This window comes from Columba livia, chromosome 9 (genome assembly GCF_036013475.1).
Source record: "Columba livia isolate bColLiv1 breed racing homer chromosome 9, bColLiv1.pat.W.v2, whole genome shotgun sequence".
Taxonomy (NCBI): Eukaryota; Metazoa; Chordata; class Aves; order Columbiformes; family Columbidae; genus Columba; species Columba livia.
The window spans coordinates 10,929,077-10,947,528 of NC_088610.1; the positions used below are offsets into that span (position 1 = coordinate 10,929,077).

An 18,452-nucleotide genomic window follows, 5' to 3' on the forward strand; every position below is an offset into this window, starting at 1 on the left:
AAATGTACAATGGATATAAAAATATCCCGTGTGATGAAAGTGGCTTTGGATCCCAGCTGGCTTTGTATTTTGTTACTTCTTGCAGTTCGTTTCCCCGTTCTCAATTGTGACTCCTCTAGCTTTTAAGAATTACAGTATTTAAGTGAATTTTAAGATAAAATGGAGATTTTGGAAATGGGAAAATACAGACATTCGTGTTCCCAGATAGCAAATGATGATCTTAATAATTCAGGATTCTCTTCACTCCCCAGGGATTTACAGGTGAATCAGCAACGTGCACAATTAGTTGCGGCTACAATTGATTTCTTTATACAAATACTTTGGTATGCATAAATACATGACAAATGAAACAGCTGGTGCAGGGCCCCTGGTTTTGTGCAAATCTTAAGGCTAGGAGGATGATTTTTTTTTATTATTATTATTATTTTTATATCAGGAATAAAGGAGCTGTAGAAGGAAGTTCTGTAAAAGATGTTATTAGGAGGAGTGTGCTCCTGCAAGCTGGTGGCAAGTGATGTGATTTTATACCAAGAGGAAAGATGAGCAGCAGTATTACTGTGGTGTTCTTCAAGTCTGTCCTTCAGACATTTCTCAGTATTTCAAATTAATCTGCCATAAAACTGTAGAATAGACTGTTACCCACCAAAATGTGAGCACAGGTTGCCTCTTGTTGAGACTGTGTTCTTTAGTCTTAACTTTGTTTAGAGAACTGTTTCTATGTAATTCCTTTTCTATTTCTGTTCCCTCTCTATGGCAGAGGTAGCTGAAACGAGTCCCACTTCTCTTCCAGCAGAACACTTGAGGCAGTTCAGTGTGGGCTGCCGGGGTTTCTCCTGCCAGCTCCCCTTTTCCAGTGAACCTCTGCAGGATGTGCTTTACTCCCGCTTTTCCTGCGGGTCTGGAGAAAGAAAGGGAGGGAGAACTGTTTTGAAGGCAAATCACAAACGCAACTCAGAAGAAAACTTAAGCAGAATATAGGCCATATATTTTAAAATTTAGTTCAACACAGTGACTTTTGACCTTCCCTGAAATCCCCAACGTAGTATAGTTTTGCCAGAGAAGTCATGAATTAACATTATTTTGCAAAAGCTGCAGACAAGCAGTGTCCCATGCTGATTGTGCTGCACTTGGGTTTTCCATGCTGGAAGAGAAGCTGGAGAGGCTGTAGGGGATCTCTGTATTCCAGTGGGCAGCCGTGTGTGAAGACAGGAAATAATAAAATGAGATCCAATAATTTCTTATTACAATCTCCTGGATGCTCACTCCTGCCAGCATCACTTCTGCACAGGACTTTTAAAGATTTGGCTGTGCTGGTGTCCGACCCAGCTTCATACCGATGAATACTTAGAGCTTCTGGTTTGTTTTTGGTTTTGTGGTGGTTGGTTGGTTGGTTGGGGTTTTTTTGTTTTGTTTTTTTCTGTTTCAGTGTGGATTTTCATACGGAAAAAATGTTTGCACCAGCTCATGTGATGTAATGAACACTATTAAAATCTGACTTCTGTACGTATAGTTGCCTATAACGAAAGTTAGGTGTTAATTTGGGAAGGCACACAATAGGGGTATTGTAATGTAGCAGTGACTGACGTCTCTCAAAACTCAAAGTAGGTTGTACTATAAATATAGTCTCTTGTTTTGCAATTGACATTTTGCTAGTGGGTGGCTAATTGCTAATTTGAAGGGAAATAGACCAGAGATCTAATATTAATAACTAATTAATAGTTATGTGGATATTTTAAGTCTATTTTTCTGCTTATTTATAGGCATATATTATTCATCTATGCTGTATACCCTTCTTTGCATATATGTTTAATTCTGAAACTTTTGCTTCAGTAACAGGCATGCTTACGTGCCTTTGCAATCGAAAGCTTCAAAGCAAAGTTGGTCATATTTCTCAAAACCACTTTCTGGGCGTGATGATTTCAAAGTAATGGCATTTAAGCTATTTTAAGAAAAGTCTCCCTCTTGAACCAAGGCCTAGGAGGAAAGCAAATGATACGTTGCCTTCATATCACCTTAATTTGCAAGTCCTAAATTGGTATCAGTATTGTATGTTCTCCTGTGCACACAATAGTACATAGGGCAGTTTTTAGGCCTCTGTTGGACGCAGGTATCTCATAGACAAACTGAAGAAGAGTAAGATAAGGAGCATCTCACAAAAAGCTTGATCCTTTGGGATCAGAGTAAAACACGCATTCAAGTGCACGTCACTTCTCACAGCACACGTGTTACTGTACCAAAGAGATGTTACGTTCTGGTCTGCTCCAGTGGGAAAAATTTCCACTTAGGTTTGTATCTCCATTTCTACCTATTCATCTGCCTTCTCTTCCTTACACTCCTCTGTAAATTAATAAGCATGTGTGATGGTTGTCCTTTTAATTAATTCTTAAATGAATTTATAATAAGGCAGGAAGATAATGTGAGAGATGCGTTATACATTGTGTATGCTTGATATTTTTAGATCTGTTTTGTCACATAGCCAGACAATTTAAAATACATTACAGTAAACTCGATAGAGCAGTGCTGCGCTACCCAAGGCTGTGGCTGCTGGCTGTGGCATTTGTGTGTGTCGTCTATGCATCTCGTTCCTCTTGTGTGACCAACTTTAGGAACACTCATTCATGGGGAATAAAAATTGTTTCCTCACTATCCATAGAGTTTAGCTAGCTGTCCTAGGAGATTTAAGCTGAGTCCTAGAAAGCATTTGCTATTACCAGATTAAAAACCTGCTGTCTGTTACCGTGAAACTCGCCCGTTCATGGAAGCATCAGCAGTGCCTTCGACCACCCGTGCCATCTTCTGCGTGCAGGTTTTCTCAGCATTTGTTGCAAGTGTGAGGAAAAACCCATATTAGCGCTAAAGCTCTAACAACAAGCAGATGTGCTTTTGATGGCCTGTACTTTGGAGGGCTGGGTGCTACAGCCGTTTGCTTGTTGGAAGACACGGTTATCGACACTAGAGGAGCTTTCACAGCTCTCCTGGCAACTGCCAGTGTCCTCTGGAAGGTGATAAGCTCTTTTCGTTTTCCCTCTGCTGCCGGTCTTCCCAAAGCTGTGTCTGTGCATGTGTTTCAGCACAGCTCATAGCTTCATACTTGTGAAAGAAACAAGGACAGGCAGACTCCCTGCAGCAAGCTTCTTGCTTCCATTTTCTTGCAGTTTCCCAAAGATTTAAATTTTAAGGTGGATTTTTATTTTTCTGGCTCTTATGTGCTTTGCTGTGCACGGTACAGCTCTGGGCAGAGAACCAACCCAAAGCAGCCTGTTGTGGTACTGGTACAGTGAGTTTAACTGGAGAGATTGGTTTTTCAGGCATCGCTTGCAATCCAGGCCGTCTCAAGAAATGCTTACGGTTCAGTTATTCTCCATTGATAAAAAGCAGCTGGTACTGTTTGTCCAGTTCACGGTGGTCTGAGGAAGAACTGAGACCACTCAAGCACTCGCCTGCCCCGGTGATGATGAAGGCAGATAACGAGCATCACATTTAAACTCTGCAGAACACTCGAAGAATCATTTCTTTTGTTTTGTGGTCATTTTGAGGCATGTTGGGAGTGCCTGTCGGTGGTTTGTTTTGCAGTTTTTGGTCCCTGTATGTTTTTCTGACATTTTTGCATGACGGTACTTATTTTCAGTTCCGTGTGACTCACGGAGTATTGTATCTGTGCATGTGCTTATTGTCTATAGTCCTCTATGTAATGTAGGCCTGTTGATCTCAGTGTAATACCAAGAATCCATCACAAGATGCACGCTTAGTCTGCCAAGATTTACAGACAAATCTTAAGATTCCATAGTAGTTTAAAAAAAAACTCTTAATACATTAAAAATTTACCAAAATGCTCTTGTGTTTCAAGTGGCAACATCAATTTCTTTCTCTTCTGCTCAGAAGTGTATTTGCATTTGCTCAATCCTGCTTGTAATAGTTATTTGCTAATCTTTTCTATCAAAAGCAGTAAACCATATTTGTCAAAGTACTATACTAATAAATTCAGCAGACTGCAACAATTTGAGCATCTTAAAAATTACCTGTGTGCCAGTTCTGTTGGTGCAGTGAAAGCGTCTGTCAAATACCATACTCTGGGAATATCGAGGAATGATTCCTGCACAAAGTTCTTGTGTTTTGAACTGCTGTCAATCTACCAAAAGAGCCAAGGAACTTGAGGTGTCCTGTGAAGGGTTGCAGGGCAGGAAGGGCAATAGGCGGTTGCACGTATTGGAAGAAAACAAGTTCGTAAGTAACCATCACACCTCCATAAGTTTTGAGGCCTAAGACTTTCAAACGGCTGGGTTTAATGTTTAGTTTGAATGTGTAGGCTTGACATGTGTTCTTTCATCTGAATGAATTTTTGCTTCTTTTTTCTTGAGTTTGTCTCATGTTCTGTAAGTATCTCTATAGGTGCTTTGTCAGCCTTTGCAGGTCTCGAGGTGGTACTTTCTGAATAGCGCCAAAAATTAGTGTCCTTTTGCAAACGTAATCTTATCTCAAATTACTAAATGCTCATTGACTATGAAAATTAAGTAATGTAACTTTCTGCATATGTGCATATTTTGCAGTGTAACTGAAAGATGTTTTGGATTACTGTCTTTGGGCCAATAGAGCCAAGAAACCAATTATAGGCATGGTTAGAAAGCGATAGCGTGCATTAGTCAGATTATAACAAGATTCCAATAATGTGAAATTGCTGCACGACAAATTAGTTTGTATAGATTTTGACAGTTGTTGCCTTGAATAAACTAAATTATTAAGCAATGCACAGCTGCTATGCTTCCAAAATTGGAGAAAAATAGACTCTTATTTGCTTGTCAAAATCTTTTCCATAAAGCAGGACCTTGGGTGTTAGTAAGCCTGGTTGAAATTGTTTGGTTGACTTTGTGAATCTGTCTGTCCCAAGATGATTTTGTCTCCGTAAGCAGATGATGCACAAATTACAAGAGCTACTTTTAAGACTTTTGCAGGCACCTTCTTTTAGCCGTTACTCCTGACAGATGCATTCACAATCTTTTGGGCTGCCATTTAGTAAACTAATGTTTGGGCGCTTTTTGATGTGATTTATGAATAAATAGTGACTAGATTGATGCCACCTGTTTGTTTTCACTACAGACGTGAGCCAAGAATTTAATGCAAGTCCCCAGAGACAGCTCAAGAGCTATCTGTGTTGTAACTCCATGACTACTGAGTTGCAACTCTGAAATCCAAGAACCTGTCTTTCCCTCTAGTAAAGTGTTACTACAGTGCTATAAAATAAAGCAAAATCCATCAAAATTCTAGAAATCAGGCTATTCAATCAGTGGCTTTCTTATGCTTTCATGTCCTAAGCCATGTTCCAGTTGCAGGTTGAGAATTGCTGTGGCTACCAAATGACATTTACATCTACCTTGCTGAGTCTCTGTTTTAGTGATAAAAACTTCAAGTAAATATGAAATGATTATGATATAACGCGCTTTTGGTCCAATTTACGACCAAGTCTTGCTATTTTACATGCCTACCCAAGCACATTAAACCCCAGTTGGAGGTGTGTGCTCTATGGCAGAGGTGCCACTTGGTATTTATTTGAGAGGATCCTGAGGCTCCTGTGGGACCCATCTGCTGCCCAGCAGTTCGGCTGTTCCCTTCTCACCGTCCAGGAGGGGCGAGGACATCTCTTCTTTGAGTGTCCTTGTCTGCTGTCCCTTGCAGGGTTTCAGCTCCCGCTCTTTTCTCCTGGGAGAACATGGGGGCCTTGACTTAGTGGGGTCAATGGGAAGATGAATGCTGCTCCTTTTCTGTATTTGCAGGCACGAAGGCTGCTAAAGGCATGCTCTGGGGTGGTGATCATGGGGAGGGCTGCTGCCCTAAGATAAGTTGCTACAGATGATGTGCAGAATGGCAAGAGGAAAAACAAATAATTTGTTAATTTTTTTTTTTTTTTACTAGATTTTAAAATAGCAAAATTGAGGATTTTCAGGAATGAGAAAGACCAGCTTTACAGTTCTTTTGGTCAGCTTATGTTTTGAACGCTGCTTGTTCAGGAAACAGAGATGCAAGCTCGAGAGATCAGTTTTAATGAGTACGTCAAGTGTGTCTGTAGCCTTTGCAAGACCAGTAATAAAACAATGCAAGTGGAGGCAACCTTTAAAAAAATTAAATGTTTCTGCCCTCCAGTTTGGTGAAAATCATTCTTTGTTTGATTTTTTTTCACTGAGAATACACATATATAACTTGAAAGCTTTGGGCCAAGTAGTTTGAATTATGATCAGGCTGAAGAACTGGAATAACTCTCAAACAGAAAGAATGAGAATTTCAGTGTCTCATTTCCAAATTAGTCTGACCAAGTAACTTTATAGAAATATATACAAGTAGCATTTATGACAGTACGTAAACAATCTGTGAAGAAAATAGCAATACATGTTGGTACCTTGGAGACACGTTACAAAACACTAAAGGAAATTTAAGAAGGAAGAAAACAGTCTTTCTTCCGTGTATAACTGGCAATAGGAAATGCAAGTCACTTTGCTTCAGTTCTTTAATTCTTGGGTTGTTTTCCTTTCTTGTTTGAAAGACATATCTCATCTGAAGAATCCACAACACAAAGCCCAAAACCTCTCTGCTCAACACACGCACCAGTCAGAGCTCCTGTAGATGTACATCTGCTTCCTTGGTGTGGCCTCAGCTGCCGCTCTAGTGAGCGCTGTTAGTGGACTGTGAAAATATCCTCTGCACTGGCCATGTACAACCTCTTAAATGGTTAAAAGGATGAATTATGGGAATGACAGTGGATAAGGAAGAGGAGAAAACATGCACATTCACTTGGGACATTGCCTTGAGGGAGTCAAAGCAGAACATTAACTTTTTACAGATAAAGATCTTAAAAGTCATAGTTCCTTTTATTGGAACCTGCAATAACGGTTTTGCTAACAGGTGATGTTTCACAGTATAGTTGCACATGAAGATGCAGTACTGCTGGGGCTTCAGTTGTCTCTGTAGCATTTTAATCCATGTCTGGTTGTCATCTGCCTGCGGAGCTTTATGGAAAATGTTAGTTGTCTGGACTATAAGCTTACCAGATAAAATTTTACTGTGTGGTGTTTTGTTTGGTTGGTTTGGTTTGGTTTTTGTTTGTTTGCGCGTTTTGTTTTGTGGGTTTTTTTGTTTGTTTGTGTTTTTTTCAGGGTGGGTTGGTTGGTTTGTTTGTTTTCACTTGAGGATGGTTGTGACCCGAAGACTTTTGTAATGCTCAAACTTCCCTGCCTGCGTTTTTCAGTATATGAGCGATCTCACTCGGTGTTCCTTTTATCGGGATTAGGGCTGTTAGTGATTCTGGAGTCTTACTCTGTGATGAGTGTTTCTTTGTTCTCCTGAAATTACTCCGTTTGCTGTTATCAAGGAAATACCACTTTTGTCCTGCTTACTTTGTCATCATAAATAGTACTCAGTGAGTTGTGATCTTAAACTTTGTATGTGGTAAGTGATTTATTGTCACTTTAACTTCTGATGCTGCGTTTGCTTGTGCTGTGTGTAACCTTCTGAATTGAAATAAAATATTTAGCAATCAGTGAAATCCTACTCGAAAATTAAACACATTTCCGTAGGTTTTGTGGAGCAGTTCTAGGAGGCCGATGTGAATTTTTCAACCCAAGGCTTTGGTTTTCTCTAAGCTGCCCCTCCTGTAGTTGTGTTTTTTCCTCAGGTGTAGCAAAAAGGGATCTGTGGTGCTGTTTGCAGAGTCAAAATGGAAAAGCGAATCTTGTTTGCGTAGGTGGACAAGCCCTTGTTTTATTAACACGTTACTTGGATTTCAGTTTCTCTGCTGGTGACATTTGTTGGTTGGATGGTCTTTGAAACAGAGGGATTAGAGGGAATACGTGGTAGCGAGCAGATCAGATATCTCAGTGGTAACATTTGGGTTTATGCAAATGGAGGGAAAAGCAGACCAGAAATTATGCTGCGCTCATAGGACAGACTAAAAATAAGGCCTTATTCATGCATTGAGCACTCTGAAGATCCAAATGCATGCATTGCTTTAAGTTCAAGAGAGAGACTGGAATTTTTATTTAATGTCAGTTTAAATTGAATTTGTTTCTGTACGCACACGTTTAATCGCCTTAGTAGCAGTCTTGGCTATAGTTGTACTCATCACACAGAAAGAAAACAACGTTAAATGCTGTTAATATTAACGAGTGGTCTAGTGGGGCAGGCAGTGGTAAACAATACTTCCGAAAAGTGGATCTTTTCTCTCTCCCTGACAGGCCACATTCAATTTATAAAATGCACGTCACTGCTTTTTATGGGCACAAAACTTTGTCTTTTTTTCCTAACTATACATGATTTAATATCCAAATCAGCAAAACACCTAGACAGCCATTCAAAAAGAAGTTTTACTTGTTTGTCAAAAATCCATTTTTGATTATTTTAAAAAATTCTATTGACTTCAGAAGTCCAAATCTAATAGCAGTAAGGATTTCAGATTCAAGTCATGGAAGAGAAGGACTTACCATGAAAATTGCGGGCTGAAAGCTTGGGAGGGTTGCAAACGAAGCTATCATTTTAAGAGATTAAGCCAGTCTAGTTTGGATAGCTATATTCCTTTAATTTAGAGAAGTACAAGACCCACTTTTCCCTGAATTTCAGTTAGTTAAACCAAAAAGCCTGTGGAAAAAAACCCACCCATGCAATGTGTAGATTGGAACCGTGCTGATCCAGGAGCACGCTCTAGTGGCAGGTGACTCCAGCGTGGCCTTCTTGGGATCCCATCCTCCTGCCTCACTGATACTCATTAACCGCCCCCAGAAACAGTGTGACGTTTTCACAGAATCTTTTAAAATTCACCATTTCTGTTGCTGTCATGCGCTAAAACAAGTGCAGTGCGTTTACATGTGGCATCGTCGCACATAATGGTGATAGTGTGATGAAATTCCTGCTCCGTATTTAATCTTGAAATGGGGAAGTTAGGTATATTTTTGTATACGCTTTTAAAATGCATAGATATTTTAAGCTGCAGAGAGAAAGATTACACACTCACGATGCACAAATTCTTATGGAATGTTTTAGTAACACATACAGTTGTTAAGGTTGCCAGTTAGCATCACGTAATATGTTGGGTTCTCAGAATCATCCATGTTTTTGCAGTGTTTTCTGTTCTTGTCCTCTCCCTGAGGCTGGTAAATCTCTTCAGACTGTTCCCCTGCTCCCCAAATCTTTTATCTGTTTTTTAAATGATACTGTAGGTTTGCAATTTGACTCTTTTCGGATTCACTGAAATACATGTAGAGAGGCGTTTTTGTAAGAAAGAAAAATAGAAGACTAAGCATGTGAGTACGAAGCAATCCACAGCATTACCACAGGACGAAAGTGTGAAGAGTGGATGGATATAGCAAAAGAAATTCTGCCCTGTGATTATAAGTGAGCACCCTGTGATGTGCTTCATTTCATCACATCACTTGATGGGAATATAATTAAATGTGACATTTTTATCTTACATGCTACAGATTCTGTTCATGTTGCTAAGTTGTATTTTCAAAAACCCCACTTATTCTATGTGGTGCGCAAGTCATTGCAGCACATGCAATAAATTTTACACTTATTTATTAATTTGAAACAGGATAAAAGTGTTTCCAGGATAAATATAGCTTAGGGGATTCTCTGGTGGCCACATTTATGTGATGCAAGTGACTGCAGAAGTAGCTGGCTGTTAGGATCCATCTGAAAAACTACTTTTGTTGCTTAGTCCTGTTAAGTTGAGCTGTGCATTGAATTCTTGCCGTGCCCCCCTTGGCCCTCTCCATCCCATGGCAAATTAGTTAACTGTAAACAGGTTTCCTGTTGTTGTAGGGGAGGTTAATGCGATGATGAATTTCTAGCGCTCTGAATGTCGTGTTTTTGTGTGTGCTCTGTGGGGAATTGTGGAGAGGAAAGAAATTGCTCTTAAAGCGGCTTCTGTTGAGGGTGTGGTGTTCGCTGCTCTCCTGCAGCTGCCTGGATCTCTCTCCTGTTTGACATCCTTCTTGAGGTAATATCAATTAGCTACTTGAAACAGAATTTATTCGAAATGAATGAAAAATGCTTAATGCACATGTAAACTGCACAAAGTTCAAAGCATGTAAATGGTGAAACTTATTACCCCTTCTTGTTTGTTCAGCCAGCAGGATCAGCATCCCCTTTTAATGACCATCATTCATCTTGGAGTTAAAATTTTCCACGTGTTTTAAACTTTGCTTGTGATTTTTTTTTTTAATTCAATTTTAGCAATACACTTGATATATACAGTTAGGTTTTCAGAAATGATCAAGGCAGTACATAATAGCCTAACAGAGAATTAAAATTACATTAAAGTTGGGTCAGGACCTTTTCACTTATCTGGTGAGCCACTGTCAGTAAATGTTGTTACAGAGAAGGACGAGGACACTTTTCAAGCGCAGGGTGGTGATACCAGAGTGTTTTTCTTAGAAATATAGTAATGAATAAACTGACTTTGATTATGAGGAAGCTGGTGATTTCCAAGTGGTGCTTTATAGCATTTGCTTCTCACGCCCGTAGGTCATAGTATTTATAACTTCTCATTCTGAAAAGGAGAACCATTAATATGTAAATATTAATTAAATATTAATTAAACATATGCCGTGGTTTCCATATATGTGAAGGAGTGCAGCACCATCAGCGTTTGTGGCATTTCCCCTCTCCCAGCCCAGGCTCTTCCCATCCCGTAGTCCTGAAGACCGTGCCCACCCGGCTGCCGGGAAGGAGCAGATACTGGTTTACTTGAAGCTCTTTGGAACCTAAATAAGAAAAATTACCAAAATATTCTGTAGTTCCTCAATCAAAACAAGGAAAAAACATGTTCAAGTCTTACTCAGCTTAGTAACAGACTAAATAATGGAGGGTTTCTTGGAGGGCGATGATTATTTTTAAGATGCTGGAATGCTATGTGCTGTTTAAGGCTTGTGTTCCCTTCCTTGGTTTTAGTCCTTGTTTTAAGGAGGTCTTTGGGAAGTTGTAGTGTTATTTGTAATGTATTTTGTGAGCCTTTGTGGCTGGAGTTCAGTATTTAGAAAAAGTTTGCTGTTTTCCTGATCCTCTTCCATTGGGGACAAGGTTATCTGACTTACTTTCAACTATGTCCTGTTCCAAACAGTGTTTTTTTGACATAGCGGTTGTTTTCTTGCGGTGCCCAGTGTTCCTGTGCTCTTACCTTCCAACCTTTCTCCTTAATCCCTTGGTTTATTTAAGATTACTCTCTAATGATTTCACCTCTAATGAATACTGCTGGTACGAACCACTATGATGTACAAATGTAACATCAGGAATTGTTCTGATCACAGGTGCATAATGTACTTAACTCTTAGGGAGTGTTTTAAGTTTCGAAGTTGCTTGTGGAAATCAACCTCACGAGGCTATTTTTAGGATTCTTTCATATAACATGTTCTTTTTAAGCTTTTTTTGTTGAATTCAGATCCAAAAATGTCTGTTTTGACAACATTGGATGGTTTGATCATGACCTTGTGTTTCCTATTTTTCTTACCTTGCTGTCGGATCATTTGAGTTGTATACTTTAGCTAACACTAAAATGAGCTACCACATCAATACTTAGACATTTGTAAACTCTAATCTGGATTTTTATAAGGTTCTCTTTTGTCACTATGGGCAGCCAAACCCAACAGAAATTCCCTTAAAGATAATGCTCTACTGTGTGCTATGGTTTCGTTTTCAACTAGAAGATTGAGAAGAGGGTAGAGTTGAGACTGTGCCTGTAATTTTAAAATAAATTTTATTTAATTAATTGAAAGTTGATATTTATTTTTGGTTCATTTATTTTCTTATCTAAGCATATATTGTGATCAGTGGGAAACTGAATGTTGTTTTAATGCTTTCAGTAAAAAGACTGGTAGAAAAATAACTATTATCCTTTTTTCATCCTTTAAAATTAATGTTGATAGAAACTATCATAATATGGTTTGTGTTACAGGTGGTGTAATACCAAGGGCTGTACTGCTGCCACATCACAATTTTGTGGGGTTGCAGAGAGTAGTTCTGGTAAGGACACTCAATGATTTATCTATTTATTTGTAATAAAAGTGGACTTATAGTTTGGTACATTTACAGTATTTGATAGGTATCACTTTCTGCAGTCCACTGAAACTTTACATTAAGTGTTCTTTTATTCAATGGTCTATAACAGCTCTTTTTGGAGCTGTTATTTAATTTTAAATCTATATTCATTTTGTTGAGAGTTGTTATGATATAACACATCAATTCACGGCATGGAAGTATTAATAAATAGACCTTTTGACAAAGCACCTTGTAAAAAACTGTATTGGCTACTTGAAGTGCGGAGACGCTGTTGCCTTAGTGTGCATTGCTTTTAAAAAAAGGGGAAAAGTTACTATGTTTTGTTTGTAGTATGTTTTTTTTTCAAGTACCAAAGTCTTGGCTTCCTAAAGGAAGATATGAATATGTGGTTCAGAGGGCAAATATCCAGACCGTGTGCTGTTACTAGTCTCTTCTTCATTTTTTTAATGTACGCTCACAATTTTCTAGTTATTTTCTTTAAATATATGTAACTATCATCCCTCTATAATTTCTCTTGACTTTGCATACTGTCCTTAAACATATTTTCTTATCTCTTCTCTGTGGCTGGAGTTACAAGGGAGATATTACCTTACTTTTTCTAATAAAAGGAAAATTCATTCTGAACGCGTCTGCCAACGGCAGCGCTTACGTGTTGTGCAAGAGCACAATCGCCTGTTTGTTCTTTCAGCAGTAGATAACTGATACCACATTTGTGTCTGTAGAATTTTTAATATATGCTGTAATTTAACAAATGTCTTGTGGGTGTAGCAGATGTATTTTTTTTTCCTTAAATCACAGTCCCTTAAAGTTTTAACAGGCTCTATTTTTGTACTATCTTGGGTCTATAGAGGGCACTCAAAGACAGGAGGAGCTTGTTTAACAAACCTTCTCTTGCAAGTAGAGCCCCAAAGGTGGAGAAGGACATTGCTGACTGTTCTTTGTGGCCTTGCTCTTGCAGGAACTGTTGCTCTGGCTCTGCTCCAACAGGTCACTTACGCAGCTGAAGTCAGTGGGACCAGAATATGTTTAAATATTTGTCTAGATTGATCCATATCTATGTATACTTTCACAAGCTCTTTTTGTTTGTTTACTAAAAAGAAGATGGGGTGCACAATAACTCTTTAATGTGATTCCCTACGCAAGAAATTAGTAGTAGGTCTTTCCGTATTGGAGATACAGGGTGGGGGGGAGGCTTTCTTCAGAAAGATCTGGAGGCCCATAAATTAGGGAAGCAAAACGACACCATTTGAAGATGTAGGTGAATTAGTGCAGAGATTGAAGCAATTTTCCCTGCTGGCATGGCGTTAGATTAGTCTAACTAAAATATTTGGGCATGGTGTTATTCAGCATGTGTGGTTTCTAGCCCTATAGGTACATAATACTTCGAGCATGCAGAAATAATGGGTGTAGACTTACATTAGAGTTTCTAAATCTTGGAGTGGAAGAAAATAGGCTTTCAGATTCATATGAGAGAAATGGCATAGTGAAGCTTTGAGTAGCATTACTCAATGTTAAACGGCAATTCTGCAAAGTAGAGACATCACAGCTTTATAAATATTGTAAGAAAAGAAAGATGATGGGAGCTCTTTGGAGTCTGAGAAATACTGAAAATTTTTCAAAATGTTGTGAGCAATTTGTGCAGTACTTATTAAAGTATAATGTCATCTGGAGAAGTCATGGACTTCTTCCTCCCTGTCTTCTCTTTATTTTCAAATAATGCTCCTTTTACTGGAAATGGGTGACCAGAATTTTTCGTGCACGGAACGTGTTATTCCAGTGTTTAAGGTAAAGATGACCTGCCATCGTGGGTTTCTTTTTTGAAAAACCGTCCTATCTAATTTGTTTAAATCTGAGCTAGCAAAAGTAGTTACTGTGATTGCTTGATTATATGAGAGATAGGGCAGAGGTCATTTGTGGGACAATCTGAAGAGCATTTCAGTGCAGCTGCCCGTGTAACAGTAGCCTGCGGTTATGTGACATGGTTACTTCCATCTCTGCTGCTGTTTTAACTTGACTAAGCAAAACTGTTTTCTCTACACAAGGCTATGATCATGTTTCCAACTGCACCAGTAGAGGTGGGACATCCTTATCGGACGGATCATGTATCTTCAGGTTTTTAATAGTTTGCTTCAAAGGGGATTAATTCAGAAATTAGTGAGAACAGATGTCTGATGTTGGCCTGAACAGTCAGAAAGAAGAGGAAATGTCCTGGGTTTGAACTTTTTATCTTAATTGGATCCTTTGTGACTTTCAGCCCATTTGATAAGAGTTTCTCCACTGGGCTCTCCTGCTTCCACTGTACAAAGCCAACAGTTTCAAATGTTAAGGTTTCTATGTGTGTGTATAGGCACTCAGGAAAGCAATTGCATACAGCTTTGAAGATGCTTCCCTCATAAAGCAAAAACTTTATATAAAACAGGCTGCTTTGGTATAGCTTTTTTTACATCCCATGTGCTCTACAGAAAAGCAAAAATAGTGTTCTTTTAAACCATCTTTTAATATTTTTCTGAAGCTCATTGCATATTCCTCTGCAGGTGTGTTCCTTTTACTAGTCAGACCTCCTGTACAGTGCCAAATTAGCAAGAAGAACATTTGGTACGCTTCTTTAATCTTCTAAGATCAACAATGTAATTGCTTTCTACAGATACAGGTGACTTTACAATGTGTAGGAGCCATCTGGGGCTGTGTTATGGCAGCATGTTCATCGGATCTCTGGGAGTTTTTCCTTCACAGTTGTATAAATATGCCTCTAGACTTAAATACTGATGAAATATCAGAACTTGGCATTCATTCAAAGTTGCCCTTAGTTTGGGATAATTTGAGTTCGGTAAAATATTCCATTTTCAACAGACAAGGGAAGAAGCTTGTTTTTATTTTTCAGGGCATTTTGTAAAAGAAAAGACCGCTCTTGATGATTCAGATATTGGAACAGCTCCCAGTTAAAAAAAAAAAAAGATATATTGCAGGGTATGGAAAATCTGGTCAAGGATGATGACTGTATTGCATGTCTTTTCTATGTGTTGTAGACATATCACCTCAGCATATATGCTGTTCTTAATATTCTGCCAAAAGACCCTTCATACAGCTTTATTTAGAGAAAAAAATAAGCAGATGCTGAAGGCAGGAAGAAGGGCCGACTTAATGTCTAGACAACCTTTGGAAGCATGAGTGAGTTTTTCATTAAATGTATATACTTGAAGGGAAAAATCAATAATACTTCTTGTGGAAATTTGGGTATAGCTAATATAGGCGGAGACATTATCTACCAAAATACCTAGCACTAGGACCTAGACAGTGTAGTTTTTGCTTGTGACCACTTAGAGTCAAACTTTGAGATGTGGTACAGAGCAGGGTGTAGAAATGGAAGGATTGAACATCTGCAGTGAAGATGGTTATTGTTGCAGAAACTGGAAATTCTGTAGATTAAGCAAAGAGATACTTTCAGGCTTGGAGAACAGTCTGTCCCTTGTTGCAGAGTTACTGGGGTTGAATGTTTTTGTTGGAGCTGCCTGTGTCCTGGTGAGGGTCTGGTGTCTACAGCTCAACTTACCATGGGATCTGCACGTCATTTCATGGGCTCTCTGTCTTTGGTTGTTGCCTCGCTGCCACCTAGACCATGTGTGGTGGAGGCAACGACAACTGTGAGAGACATATATATAATCTCTGATAAAACCTGCCTCGGAATGACCATTTCCAGATCTGCCTCACTTGCCCGGCAGCTGTGGCTGGTGCAGCATCTCCGAGATGCCGCTTGAGTTTGCCGTTGCTTTATTTCGCCATTACTTCTTGACAGACCACATCTAAATTGCAAATTTGTATGTAGCGCAGTGAAAGAAGACAGTAGAATTTTACATAGATATTACATATTTTTAATTTTAGGTTGTAGACAGAAAGTAGGACAAGTACGTTGATCGTACTGTGTTACAGCCCAAGACAAATGAATCCCCGGGTGATGTCTGTGGCTGCAAGCAGTCGCGTTCATGAGCAGCCATGCCCAGTCTCTTAGGAGGGCTAAGATCGTGGCTATTAAACTCTTACTGTAATACTTGATTTAAATTTAACAGATAAGAAGAGCTTTGACTCTTTGAATATGAAAAATAACGTTTCTCAAACAGTGTTTATTTCTTAATTTGAGTTTTGAGAGACATGTCAAATTGGTCTTAGGAAGCACCCAGAAAAGGCAAGGATTTCACATCCTGTTCTTCATTAGAAGTCAGTTCTAATAAGGCTTCTGCAAAATGTGGCTACCTAATTTCAGAGTCCTCCTCAAGTTAAATCTTGAGGTGCTAAAGTAGGTATGGTTGTTTTGTGATCCACTTCAACAGTCCTTTCTCTAAAATAAATTTGTAAATTTGTTTTAGTTAATACATGTTTCTTTTCTGAGAAATGCTCTGATTTAATCATTTTGTCTTGCTAATTAGTCTCTAAAGAAAAAGCCTAGGTGAGGATGGTTCTATAATGCTATTTTGCACTTGATCTTGTTTGCATTGGTAACCGATTTCTGTCATTTAAGCTCAGACACTGCAATTTGATTATTCTGGAACAAAAATGTGCTACAGTTCTCAGCTTTTAAATACTCAGAGCTGTGGTTTGCATGTTTTAATACCGTTGAGTTTGGCTTTACTTGGGAGTAAAAGAAAGTGGTGTTGTGGGTGGTATCGGTGGAAATGGTTATGAGGAAAGGGTGTCTTGTTTTGCAGATTGGCCATCTGATGAGGTGGGGTCATGGAGGAGTGAGAGAGTAGCCATGTCTAGTGTAGATTCACAAATGGTTCTTTTTTTACATTCATATGACCAGTTGCAGAAACATGTTATCTATTAATTTGATTTTGTGAAAGGTGTATATAGATATATATATAGATTTTTTTATTTTATTTTTATTTTTTTTACCTTTTTAAAGCCCTGAACTCATAATGGTTATTTACCTGCTGATTCCCACAGGCTCATTTCAGGCTGCTTTAGTAAACAGGGCTGGATGTGAAAATTCTTGAGTAAAGGAACGAGCTGAGTGTTTAATCTGAGGGTAAACTTTCTTAAGCCTTCTTTAAAACTCTGTATTCATGCATAATGCTGCAGTCAGTCATGAGTTACACATCTTTAAATCTTTTAGGTGAACATCTTGGGGCTAGAAAGAACTTGTCAGTTTACATTTAATTTATTCCAGGCTTTAGGATATGTTTCGTGGCTGTAAAGAACTTTGGACATTAAATATGATGAATGCTGGCACTATTTTCAATACCAAATTCTGCTCTTCAACAGCAGTTGGTTTCTCAGCATGTTTAATATCTGGGTTAATAGACAAAAACATGTCTAAAGCACAGTGTGTTTCTACTATTAACATTTGTAAGTACCAATCTACCCGTTTGCCATCAGTCTATAACTCATGACTAGTGCTGTCCTTGTCCTGAATAGTCAGAAAACATTATAAAAACAAAATAAACCAAACCCCTTGGATTCTTAGTATCAGTAATTAGTTATTTTCCCTGTCTTTAGAGCACTGTTTGCTTTATTTTCGTCTCAGTTTAAAAAAATATATATATCTGGCCTCCTCTTCAGTAAGTAACAGGTTCTGATGTAGTTGCTCTTATTAATGGCATCTAAAGCTGGAGGTGATCTCTTTCCTTGTTAACAGTTTATATTTTCCTCACCTGAAATTGTAATAAATTGCAGCTTAAGGATCTTCTCTGCATCCTGTGATGTTGTTAGGGTATTTTCTTCCTTCTTTCACCCTGATTATGGTATTTTCTCACAGGGGTTTTACATTTTACCCTTCATTTTTCAGAAGCAGTGGCCTTGGAGCTGTTAGTATTAAACAAAATATCTGCCTCAGGAAAAAATTGGCAGCTTTCGTGTGCTCACAAAGGAATTCCAGGAAAATTATTTGTTATCCCCAAATTAGATGCTGCCAGAGTGTGTAATTCCAAAACTTCTTTTCTCATGGGAAGGGCATACAAGAGTAGGCTTAACAATAGAGAAATAAGATGGGATAATCTTCATTTAGATAGATCAAACCCTCTTCACCTGCTCTGTGAACAGAGCATTTTGTTACTGTCTTCTCTTTTTTAACCCCTAATCAAATGGCATGTTTATATCCCCAGCACTGCAGAAGTTATGTGCTATGCCTGGTAATGCAAGTTCTTTTCAAAGTGATGTATGAGTTGGGGAAGATGCTCAGAATGGAAAATTGTTTACTCCAGCCGGATTCATGGAGCACGCCTTCTCCTGGCTCTTCCCGTGCAGAAAATGCTTCTCTTGCTCCATTTATGTGGTTAATATCATTTAGGGTAGTTCTGTCAAATTCCGTGTTGAAATCCTGGACTTGATAATAGTTCTATAGGTGCTAAAAAAGCTGAGGTGAGAGTGTTCAGGCTCATACACCAAGGGTAGGGCAAACAAGTGGATGCTTTTCTGGAAAA

At 38.7% G+C, this 18,452-nt stretch overlaps 1 protein-coding gene across 5 annotated transcripts in view; it reads left to right on the top strand.

Moving 5' to 3' along the window:
* TBL1XR1 (TBL1X/Y related 1) overlaps positions 1-18,452 on the top strand; it is a 114,619-nt gene that overhangs the window by 63,738 nt on the left and 32,429 nt on the right. For 2 of the 5 annotated variants that reach the window (XM_065073806.1, XM_065073803.1), the window contains exon 3: positions 11,933-12,000. The exons of the other annotated variants lie outside the window; for them this stretch is intronic. The gene's annotated coding sequence lies outside the window, so the exon portion shown is untranslated. The remainder of the gene's footprint in view (positions 1-11,932; positions 12,001-18,452) is intronic. 5 annotated transcript variants of the gene reach the window in all.